We start from the raw sequence: 11,462 nt of genomic DNA on the forward strand, positions 1-11,462 counted from the left end.
TTCAGTTTTTTTTTTTTTTTTTTTTTTTGGAGAGGTTTTTGCTATAGGATGCATGCACTCACCAAAAAGAGAAAGAAAGACAGAAAGCGAGAAATTACCCCCCTAGGGGGATGGCCATGCCGCAATCCCTTCTCCTCCATTCTCCTCTCAGGATCCTGGGCACACACGCACACACGCCTGGTGTGAATTTAAGCCACCAGGTCAGGGACTCGAACCGAGATTGACTACATGGGAGTTCAGCGACACAGCCATTATGCCAACTGCTGGTCCCCCTTCAGCATTTTTTACAAAATCTTTGGAAAGGCAAGACTAGGACAGGCAATGGATTCCTTGAAGGAAGCATTTTATTATTTTAATATAAGAAAGTGAGAGACAGACTATTTTGTTGTCCTATTAAAAACAGAGTCTAGCTTATTAAATATGATACCTCTCACAAATCTATAAAGCCCTGAAAGTTGATGCAATTTTAAAATACCTCAGGAAGTGTTTATGAATATCTTTTAATTCCAAGTCCTTTAACTCCCATTTAAACATGCCAGCCCAGCAAAATCAAATCGGTAATTTCATTGTTACAAATGAAATAGAACTGAATGGTGTGGGACTTAGAGAAAAGAAAGAAAATGAAAATTAATGCCTTTAGGAAAATACACTTTCATAACATAAGAAAATTTGTATAAGTTTATCTTCCAAAAAATTGTTTTAAGGCATTTACATTTTAGCAATTAGTGGGGTAGGAGAAAAGGGGCGGGAGTTCAGACTCCTTGCGACCTGCGGCGGGAGCGCGCTGCTCCTTTGCCCCCGGGCTGATGGCAGTGCTGTGCTTCCAATGTCGTTGGAAGATGCACAGTACATGGCACTTCTCCTTGATCTCTACGCATTATTTTTCTTTTATAGCCAGGGATTACGTGCACTAACCAGGATCAGTCTCCAACAGGACACAGTCGTACCAAGATCGTTTCCCGCAATGTCTTGTCTCTGTCCCGTCAGGACTTTTTTTTTTTTGGAGAGGTTTTTTTCACTATAGGGTGTGTGCACTCACCAGAGAGAGAGAGACATAGAGACAGAAAGCAAGAAATCACCCCCCAGAGGGGATGGCCATGCCGCAATCCCTTCTCCTCCATTCTCCTCTCCGGATCTTGGGCATGCACGCACAGGCGCTGGGCGTGAGTTTTAAGCCACCTGGTCTGGGACGCAACCGCGGTCGACTACGTGGGAGTCCAGCGACATAGCCATTACGCTAACTGCTGGTTCCCTCCCGTCAGGACTTTGAGCATGCACAAAGATGTACCTGGTATATTTTTCAAGCCAGCGGGGCCGGGACTTGAACTGTGGTGTACCAGGTGAGATCCAGATCCCTTAACAACCAAGCTATGGGATTAGTCCATTATGTATTTATTTAGTCAAAAAAAAATATACACTTTCATCACCTGTATAAATATTTGCTTATTGGATTATCTCTCTAATGAACTAGCATAAAAGAAAACCCAGACTACCTTACTCTGTCCAGGATATACGAAATCTCTAAACTCCTCCACCCTCCCCCTAGTATCCAACTTGTTCATTTTCTCAGCCTCTGGCCTACGTCAGTGAAGGTCGGGTGAGCTTTACAGGTTCCAGGTAGAAGAGAAAGAAACGTCTTTTCCCAGTCCAACATTGAAATGAAATAACTACAAGACAGACAGACCTCACTGGGACTGAGACTGTCTACCATTTAGCCTTCACTTTGGTGGGCTAACGTGCTAAAGAGGGCCCTTGTTTTCATAGCTCAGCCACCCCAAGCTCCGTCTGCTCTCCCAGCCTGACGGGGCCACGACCAGAAGGTAGCATAACAGTGCTCAGCTCAGAGAAAAGGCTAATCCTGAGGCCAGAAATCCTAGACAAATAAATATGTCGATAAAAATGAATTTATAACTACAAGTTGTAGTTGATATAACCAATGAGTTGGTGAGGGAGGCCCATTTTGACCGTTTAATGGACAGATGGACTTTTCTAAGAAGTTCGAATGATTTACTGTCGAAAGATGAACAAATTGAAACAAGCTCTTTAAAAAGGGATCTGAGTAGGGCTAGCAGGTGGTATGGTGGTTAGGGGGCTGGATTACCACATGGCGGACAGTGGTTTGGGTACCAGACCCAGCTGCTTGAAAATCACACCAGGCACATGTGCATCCATGTGCAAAACCCTGAGAGAGAAATGGAGAAAGGATTGTGGTGTAGCCATCCCCCTTTGGGGTGATTTCTCACCTTCCTCTCTCTGTATCCCTCTGTCTCTCTGCGGTGGACACATTATAAAAACCTAAAAGAAAAAAAACATGCATCTGAGTAAAAATAAGTGGGCTAGTTAACCTTCAGAGGTTCCAAACTCCCACTGAAAGTACACATCACCTACCTTAAAATGTGAGATCAAAAGCAGTAGGTCTTTCATAAAAATGGTAGAGAAAGTCTGGAAGAATCAAAGAAAATGGCAGAAGATAATCACTGGTCGTGCTGTAGCCTCACTCTTTAACTCTAAGGATGCAAACGCTGAGGGAGAGTACAGGACAATTCTGTTCAGACGAAAGTTCAGTTCATCCAACAAAGAAAAAATAAACAATAGGGTACTTTCTTGATGAATTTGCTTTTCTTTTTCTTTTTTTTTTTTCTGGAGATAAATTCTTTCTATAGGGTATGTATGCTCACCAGAGAGACAGAGAGAGACAGAGACAGAGACAGAAAGCAAGAAATCACCCTCCAGGAGGGATGGCCATACCGCAATCCCTTCTCCTTCATTCTCTTCTCAGGATCTTGGGCACGCATGCACAGACACCCAGCATGAATTTCAAGCCTCCAGGTCCAGGACTTGAACCACGTTCAGCCATCTGGGAGTCCAGAGAAGTAACCAGTATGTCATCTGCTGGTCTTAATTAATTAGTTTTTTTCATTGATAAATAACATTTTGTTTGTTTATGGGGTAAAATGTAATGTTTTGACCTCTAGAAATAGTTAATCAAGCTGACAGATTAATCACCTCACCAATTTTGTCATTATGTTTCCAAGTTGCTGAGAACGTTAGCAACTTTGAAAAATACTTTACCACTGCGTAAATACACATTGCTACTAACTGCGCGGTGTGGTCTCACATGTGGACTATCAAAATGTGGCTCTCGAATGGAGAGCAGAAGGTGGTAAGTAATGTCACTGGATGGGAGAGGTGGGCTGTGTTGTGTAAAATTCTTAGTTCTTTTCTCTTATTTTTTTGAGAGGTTTTTGCTATAGGGTACGTGGTCTTGCCAGAAAGACAGAGAGAGACAGAGACAGAGACAGAAAGCAAGAAATCACCCTCCAGGAGGGATGGCCATACCGCAATCCCTTCTCCTTCATTCTCTTCTCAGGATCTTGGGCACGCACGCACATGTGCCTGGCATGAGTTTAAGCCACCAGGTCCAGGACTCGAACCGCGGTGGACTACGTGGGAGTCCAATGACATAGCCATTACACTAACTGCTGGTCCCTAAAATCCTTGGTTTTTTAGGTCCCAATCTCTAAAATTAGAGACCCATCCTGAGATACAAGATGAAAAATCACAAACACTTGTAGGAAAAGGGAAGTTTTAACAGGAAAGTGAGGATTTTTAATAGAAAAGAAGTCCACCTCCATGCCTGAAAGGCATGCAGGAGGGTAGCTACCAGAGAAGGACAACTGCGCTGGGCATGGGGTTAGGTGTTACGTTTATTCTGAGAGTCAATAATGAATATTTAGCGGTGGGAGGTCTGTTACAGTGTCTATGTTCTTTGTTTCGGTCCCCAGGCTTTCTCCTGTGCCTGCCCACCTCTCTCACAGGCGAGGAGTTCAGTGACCTGATCTCACCAGCTCAGTGTAGACCTAGAAGCTATGAGCATCCTTGTTAGCATGAACTGCCTGACCAGTTCATTCCCCCTAGTGGGCATCAGGATGTTGACCAAAGGTCTTGTTGAGTCCTTTTGTATTTGTGAGGAATGCTGAGAGGGAATGGTACTATGTGTCTTCCTCAGGTACTAAAGAAAGAAAATGGGATCTGGCTTGCCTTCCTGTACCAGGAACTGAGTGGAGAGTCTCGGCAAATGATTTGGTTGTAATCCTTGAGAAGTTGTGATTGCTGTGACAGTGTTCTTGTGCTACCTTCTTAGGGCTACCAGCTCATTTCTAGCGAACTGCCTAGCTCATTAAAGGCTAGGAGAGGGAAATGGGAAGAGAAGATGTTGGTCAAAGATGCCAAGTTTCCATTACATTAGAGGAATAAGTTTTAACAGTACACAGTTTTTACAGTTTATTTGAATCATTTAAGGCAGGTCTGTATGCTTTTGTTTGTCATCAGGACAGCACATTAAGATCATAAATTGCATGCCTTGGAATAACTGCATGTTAGCGAGATTAATCTTCAATGTCGTGCAACACACCACCAGTCCAACCTGCGCTTGGTTCATGTACTGTGCGTGTAACAAAGATCTCCGATTCTTTATGAGATTTACATAAAAACTATACTTGATCTTTGCTTCTGGGGTTAATTATCCTGAAACGCTTAAAAGAAAAATTATGGCAAAGAAGCTTTTTCCTTTTCATGGAAGCTCCGCTGAGGACCTTGCTCAGCTGCCTGGATCCGGACATGGTTAGCTCCCCATTCTTCATCACGACACAAGCAGTGCCCCTGACAGCTTTCTCCTCCACAGTCTGGGATTTCAGAAAATGTGCACCACCCCTGGTCCACATCTGGTATGTAGATGACTCTCGACCTTAACATCTACTCGGAATTTAAAAAATACTATGAAAAATAGCCAAAATATGAAGTATCTTCCAAGGTAACATATACGTGTATATGAGACGCACATGCACACTGAAGTGAAATCATATTTTTTCTAAGAAGTCAACAGCAACAGTTTTAGGTATTAAATATAATACAAACGAATACATAATCATTCTAAGTAAATATATTTAGTGAATGAGTTCAACCTTATTCTGATGGATTTATGAATCAATTCCACGTTTAAGTGATCTCCACTTTAAGAAGTTACTGAATGTGATTGACATGCATATTGAAATGCCAATAGAGGGTCCAGAAGGTGGCATGGTGGTTAAGGTGCTAGACCTCCACATGGCTGACATAGGTTCGAGTCCTGGGCCTGGCAGTTTGCTTTCTCTTTCACTATCTCTTTCTCTCTCTCTCTCTCTCTCTCGCTCTCTCTCTCTCTCTCTCTCGCTCTCTCTCTCTCTCTCTCTCGCTCTCTCTCTCTCTCTCTCTCGCTCTCTCTAGTAAGCACACAAGCCTTATAGCAACTTTTTTTTTAAAAAAGCAATGATAATAAATAAAATTAAATATTTTTTAAAAGAAAATGCCAGTGAAAAATGTGGAAAGAGGTCAGCTCTTCCTTAGTCAAAGGTTTTTCATTTAGGTTGAGAAAGCAGTAAACAGAAGTTTTAGGAAACATTCAAAAAATGAACAGCACTGTTACAAGGAGATTGTCGACTGAAGTTCAAAATGCCACTGTAAAGTACCTTGGTCACACTCTTGACAAATCACATTTCATTTGTTTAGAAATCATTTTCAAAGCAATTATTTCTTCATTTAATCTAAAACAATGCTGACAGCAAATCAATATTAAATCCTATGACTGATGCTGGACTGTCTAGAAATAGCTAATACATTCTGTATCTCTCATTCATTCCTCGGGAGAGCCTGTACTGACTGAAGACCAATAGGAATACACCTAGAAGGAATAATAAGGATCCGCCTCATTCGTAATGCTCAAATCTAAACTGGCATGTGTTCACAATAAAAATTAAAAGGCCAGAATTCATGCATCCATCACGTATTATGCATAACGCATAGCCTACCTGTCTCATTCACGAATACACACCGTGCATCGCTCTGTTTTCATCGAGATTGGGACATTATCAAGACTGATAAAATTCTGTCACATGCAAATTTTACTCCATGCTTAAAAAAAAAATAAAAACACTATGGTTTACTTAGTCCTTAAGCTTGTTTAAAATATGTAAAAAAACTAAGATTAGTTCTAAATGAGTTATAATCTGGAATTCAGCTTTTGTTGTTAAATTTGTAACTGCATGCATAGACTTAGAACCATTTTTAGATTACATTCAAGCAAATAACTAAATTTATGTAATTTTTCAGATAAGGGTAATGTTTGCAATGTAAGAAAATGATACAAGATGAAAATGGAACCATTTTACAGCCTATTAAAACAGTTGAAAGGTCTTCCTCTAGAATACAAGATAAATTACAAGTGTCACATGGTGTGTGAAATGCTCAGAGATCTCTGCTCTCTCTAGTTCTCTATCTTCATCTCAATCTCAGTTGTCTCCAGCCTCATTCTTCATATCAGCGACCACGGAATCAAGTGGCTTTGGGAAACAGACAGCCCACCTAATGTGTGCCCTCAGTTGGTTCCTACTAAGTCCATCGAAGTCCACCTCTGAATTCATCTGCTACAGTGGAAGCCATTTTTGGCATGCCGATAGCATTCTAGTCTACACACTGCATCTCTTTGGTCTGAGAGAGAGTTAATTACAACTCCGTGAGAGCTCACTGGCTAAGGGCAGGTACAACTGAAGGTCAGAGCAGTGATTGCTCCAAGGTGCAGCATTCAGCCAGTGATGCTGGGGGCAGTGGAAGCTGCTAAATTAATACCCCATTCTCTCTGTGGAACGATTCTGTGGAACGATTCTGCCATTCTGGGAGGTTTCTTAGAGGGTCCCAGTTGCCCAAAATAGAAACCCATGTATCAATACACTCTTCATTTACTCTTCTTTTGTCCTGTTTCTTTTTTAGCACTTTGGTTTCTGGAATCACCTTTCAACACAGTACCTGTCCCCAAATCTTTATTCCCAGGTTTGCTTAACTTAAAAGGGGTGGTGAGCGCTGTGTTGAATTGGCGTGGCCATGACCAGTGTGGAAGCGTTTGATTTACCTGAAACAAACCAAGGTGAGGCCGTGGGGAGCATTCAGAGGCGCAGGCCCCTGTGATGAAGTTCTCTGATCTGGAATTGCTGGAAGTTCCCTGCATCTATCATTGCTATCTCATGCCTCCCGTGCCTTCCCTCATCCTGTTTTCTAACTGAAATGTCCTTCCTCAGCGTCTTCACTTAGATAACTTATCTTCAAGAAGCAACTCAGATCGCCTGTTTCAAAAAGCCTTCCTTTAAACCCAAAACAGAGTCAAGTATCTTCATAACCTCTCACACGATTTCTTATTAGAATCCTTACCATGCTATACTTGGATGATGGACGCAAGACCCACTGTCATTCTACAGTAGAAGTTCTCTGAGAATAGGGGCTACAACTTACATGCCTTGGAGACTCCATAGAGCACAATATCTTGTATGTCCTAGGCACTTGTAATGAATGAGTTAATACTATTTTTTCTAAAAAATCCTTATTAGATGCTATGCAATGTTTCTTGTACTTTACCTTTATTAAGTCATTCAATCCTCGTGACAAGCTTTTGAGGCATGTACTATTATTATCACCATTTTAAAAAGGGGACAATTGAAGGAGAGTGAGGCTAACTAGCCGGCAGGTCACACAGCGAGCAATTTACAAGCCCAGGACAGGCCGAGGCATGAATCTATTTACATGCCATTGTGTCTCTTGGCTTCAACTCTGCATAACCACATCTAATCAGTGCAAGACACGATTTCTTAACATTTCGATATGTAATCTTGGATGAATTTTGTTCTATGTTTCTACATAGTTTGTGAAGGAAAAAGCCAAAATTCTGTCCTCACTCATACCCTATTAGGTATAAAATTCCTGGTAATGAAACATTTTCATGTGGCGTTCCTAAACAACATGCAATTTACAAGTTACTAATGTAGATTTCTGATCTGAATTTACCTTAAAAATGTATTTAATGCCCCATGAGAAATAAGATGTGCTGCTTAGACACCACTGGTCCTAGAGATTAATACTTTCTTGAGAAAAAATTCAACGATTATTTATAAAAGGTCCATGATAAATGATCAATTCTCAGTACATGTTCAGCCATGTAAATGAGACCAAAACGTTGGACTCCTGATCCACACGCTGCTAATGGCAGCAGACTTGGCACATTTCAGAGCACGGCATCCAGGGGCGCTGTGAGCCCGGCCTCACAGGGTGCACATCCCTGTTCCCGGCAAGGCAGCCGGCTTCACGCACCATTTAACCTGTGAACGCTCTCTGTCCTTCGCCCTCAGCAATGGAAATAGGCCAGCATCCTCCTCTCATCTCACCCCTTCTCCATCTAATCGGAGGGAATGTTTCCTGTTAGGAAATTATACATTATAATGTCACTCATGCATTGGTAGGCCCACAACAATCTTATATCCAGACAAAGAATGATTTGAAAATAAAATCATAATACAGACATCTGATCCAAAAAGCCTGTGAAGTACATGTCTAAGACATATTTAAGTACAAACAACTTTAACTGTTTCATCTAAGTTAACCTGCTGTTCTCTGTAGCTCTAGGAATTTCAAGTTCAATCTTATTGACAGACAAAGCATCTGAAGCATTATCTAACTAAAATAAGAGGGGTAAGGTGAAGAGGCGTATTTGTCTGCCAAACTATATAATTGAATGATGATCTTTGCTTTTTTTTTTTTTTTTGAAAGGTTTTTGCTATAGGGCGCGTGCGTTCGCCAGAAAGACAGAGAGAGACAGAGAGACAGAAAGCAAGAAATCACCCCCACCCCCAGGGGAGATGGCCACGCCGCAATCCCTTCTCCTCCATTCTCCTCTCAGGATCTTGGGCACGCATGCACACATGCCCGGCGTGAGTTTAAGCCACTCCGTCTGGGACTCGAACCATGGTCGACTACATGGGAGTCCATTATGCTAACTGCTGGTCCCCACGATGATTTTTGCTTTTTAAGAGCCTCAATTTTCAATTATCTCATTTAAACCATGATTTTTGTCACAAGATTCACTCGTCACAGTATTCTGTTCCAAGTAAATATCATTAAGTGAACAGGGACTCTTTTTACTATGAGGATTATTAAAACTTCTAACTTTCCTCTCTTTCTTAATAAATATTTTGATTAATAGTTTTATCAAACATAAAAACCAGAAGAAAAAAATTAAAGGAAAGGTTATGACAATATATAGGGCACGCTGTTTGTCTATGTATGGTAATGAGCTTATGGATCCCATCAGACATAATTTTTAAGGACCAAATGGTGGTGCAGAGGGAACACACGACATTTTGAGAGGCTGACCTACATGGGAGGGTGTCAGGTCTCATCCAGCGCCCTCTCTACACACACCCGCACATACATGTGAGAGCTGGAAGGCTGACGCTGGGAGTGAACTGAGGGTTCAAGACCCTGCTGTGGATGCTGTTCTCTCTGCCTCTCATTCTCTTTCTGTCACTCATAAAGGAAAATTTTAAAACATGTTTTTTGAAACTATGTTATTTTTTAAAGTTATTTTCTGATTTTGTCTCCACAAACCACAGCAATCTCTTCTTCATAGAGAACTCAATAAAAACAATACACTTCAGGTTTCAGGTGGGCATTTAATATTGTTGTCAATGCCAACAAAGGATCCTTTACTTGGAAGTTGGGTTTATCATAAAGGTGGGCATTCTGTTTTCTGAAGGCTTAACTGGAAATAAAATTTAAATGTGCATTTGGTACAGGATTTTCAAGAACTGGTTCTGAGTACTGCAGGCTAAATTACTAGGAAGTACGTAATGACTGCATTTTATTTAATTCTGTAAATTACATTAATTTAAAATTATATTTTTCTTTTATACTAGGCAGCTACCAGAGATGAAGTTGAAAAACCAATTTACTTGCTTATTTTTTAGAATTTTCAACATATTTTGCCATGTAGATTTTGGTTAATTCCTCTCTTTTAATGTAAAAGAGGAAGCAATGCCTTTTTGAACAGAAAATACTGTTGGTGACTATTGTAGAGATAGATTTGAGATTTTTGACTTTTAGGTAGTTGTTTATGATCTTGTTTTTTAGGAACTTCTGGAATGAAGAGTTATTACAAAGTTTCTATGCACCTGAATATTCTTGTGTACAAAGCAATGTGTGTAAAATGAGTATGTGGTATCATGTCATGAACTAATACATCCCACCATCTGAAACATGTAAATGCCGTGATGTGTAACAAACACACTTATTTAGACATTAGTAAAATCGAGGCCTGCAGCAGGCATGGTGGTTAAGGGCCCTGGACTCCCACATGGCTGACCACAGTTTGAGATCCAGACCTGGAGGTTTGCTTTCTCACTCTGTCTCTCTGTCCTTTCCTGGTCAAATTAAAATAAAAAAAATAAATAAAATAAAATAAATAAAGTTAAATAAAATAATTCTTTAACAAAATTAGTAAAATTACCATAGTTTTTGTCATGGTGCATTTCTTTTTTTTAATAATTATTTAATTTAACTTATTGTTATTATCATTCTAATTTTACCAAAGAGAGGGACAGTGAGAAAGCAAGTCACTAGGTCCGGGACTCAAACTGCAGTCGGCCATGTGTGAGTCAGCACCTTAACCATCACATCATCTGGCAGCCCCTATGGTGCATTTCTTAATCCATGGAGGCTGAATATGTCATAACCAACATGGTGTAAAATTGTATTAATATTATAATAAAACATATGTGTTCAAAGTATTTGGGAAATGCTGCTCTAAAAGGCTTGCAACTAACAGGCAAATTATTCAGAAAAGGAGAGCTGATACTCATTTTGTCAGGAACTTAAATTTGATAGTAAACTCTGTTGAGGAGACTCTAGAAGACATACTTCTGCAATCAAAGCAAACTCTCAATTATCAAGATCATTTAACTTTACCTCCACCTTGTTTTCTGGATTTTTCTTGCTATGAAGCAGGTGTGGTAGAAAGAAAGAATAATGACTCTTAGAGATGTCCAGTCTCCAATCTTCAGAATTTATGGATCTGATCCATTACATGGCAAAGGTTAATGAAGGTAACAGATGGAGTTAAGATTGCTAGTCAGTTGATCTTAAAATAAAAATACTAGTGTTCACTTTAGCAGCACATATACTAAAATTGGAACAAAACAGAAAATATTAGCATGACCCCCGTGCAAAGATGGCATACAATCATGAAGTAGTCCATATTTCTAAGAAATCCTGTCACTTGATGTTAAATGGGGAGCCTAAAAGAGATTTCATTAAGTAAAATAAGTCAGGCCATGTAGATTTTGAAATACCATGTAATAGAGAGAAACCAGTGGTCTCCCTTGTGCTGGAAAATTTGGGAGGAAAAATAACTTTCTAGAGTTAAAAGGATGAAGAATTACTGTTAGTGACTCAGAAGGATGGGAGTTAAGATAGAAGGGTACGTGGACCAGCATTTGGCATAGTGGCTATGTTGCTGGGCTACCATGTAATTGACCATGGTTCAAGTTCTGGGCCTGGTGGCTTAAATTCATGCTGGGCGTGTGTGTGTGTGTGCACAAGATCCCAGG

The 11,462-nt window shown here is 40.4% G+C and overlaps 1 non-coding gene across 1 annotated transcript; it reads left to right on the plus strand.

Moving 5' to 3' along the window:
- Positions 1-11,011: 11,011 nt before the first annotated feature.
- Positions 11,012-11,116, plus strand: LOC114007572 (U6 spliceosomal RNA). Its single transcript, XR_003549180.1, has one exon. It is a non-coding gene; the product is annotated as a U6 spliceosomal RNA (small nuclear RNA).
- Positions 11,117-11,462: the final 346 nt, after the last annotated feature.

The sequence above is a fragment of the Tupaia chinensis genome, unplaced genomic scaffold (genome assembly GCF_000334495.1).
Source record: "Tupaia chinensis unplaced genomic scaffold, TupChi_1.0 Scaffold000198_1, whole genome shotgun sequence".
Classification (NCBI taxonomy): Eukaryota; Metazoa; Chordata; class Mammalia; order Scandentia; family Tupaiidae; genus Tupaia; species Tupaia belangeri.